Here is a 1,307-nt window from a genome sequence, read left to right as displayed (position 1 = left end):
CACTCAAAGGTATGTTTTTTACGCGTCTACATTTTGCAACCTCGCAGCAGGGTTGCATTATGGCAATACTAATCACATTTTTTTTATTTAATGGGCACGTTTTTTGTATTTGCATTTAATTTGAGCGCAATTTCTGATGAAAAGAAACAAATCAAGGAAAAGAAATAACAAATATTAGGAATTGGTAATTAAGTTAAATAATTACAATTTTTCAGAAACAAAATCGAAAGGCGATATATAAAAAATGCACGCCAAGAGGAAATGTCTGGCAACACCAGCAAAGTTTTGAGACGATTTTGCGACGACTGCTAGAAAGGGGTGCTCACAGTTTGATGCTAAAGATGTCTCAAAATGTAGACGTCTACATTTTCAGACACAATTTGGAACGAACTGTGACCACCCCAAGTGTTCTTATGCAGCGTTTTTGCTGCATTTTTAATGCAACATTTAGCACTTTCGAACATATTTTTTCGAAGAGCGTTCATGCTATAGCATTTGGCAAATGTACATTTACGCGAGTTCGAAATCGTATGCATTTGACAAACAGCCGTGTTGCAGTCTCTTATTTAGATCCGTATATATTACGATCAATTCTCACGCAGAAGATAATGTGCAAAAACCCTACTGAAAAAAATAAATAAATTTTAAACCCAAAATTCAATACAAAAACTTGAATTGTTTTAACCATAACCGAACATTTGTTTGTGTATGTATTCATTTATCGGTGCTGTCAATTAAAATTTCCTCACTTAATTAAGAAACAAACCAAACAGAGTTGATCACAATTTGATCCAGATTCTATCAGCATCACATCGATGTTGAATTTGCTTAACTTTTCTTTATCCAAATATGTAATGTAAAATAAAAGAAATCTCGATCGGCGATCACTGAAACGCAGCTAGCAACTGTATACTCGAAAAAGCAATGTTGCCACTTTTTCTCTTTAAACCATGTTCGAATCGTGGAAATTTTGGAAGATCACAGGGTTGCTTTTAGCATTTAGATTCTTAATGCAAAAATGGAATTGCATTTAGTTGCATTTAGGTGACTAATTTTGTATGGATAAATGTACTTTTAGAGTAGCATTTAGAGCTAAATGTGCTAAATGTGCTTTTACGCGTAAGCAAAAACAGCCCATTACGCTCAAAGAGAGCGAAATAAAGATATAGTAAAGAAACGCGAAACTAGCAAGCAGTGTTGCCGCCGCTCAAAGAACTTTCTAACCAAGATTAGACGAAAAAGTTACCAAATGTAAGGAAAAATAACCATTTTTTTATTAGATTAACAATGCAGGTCATCACAAAATC

This window comes from Rhagoletis pomonella, unplaced genomic scaffold (genome assembly GCF_013731165.1).
Source record: "Rhagoletis pomonella isolate Grant_MI unplaced genomic scaffold, Rhpom_1.0 Rhpom_scaffold_00002, whole genome shotgun sequence".
Taxonomy (NCBI): domain Eukaryota; kingdom Metazoa; phylum Arthropoda; class Insecta; order Diptera; family Tephritidae; genus Rhagoletis; species Rhagoletis pomonella.
Note: the sequence above shows the minus strand (reverse complement) of the source record.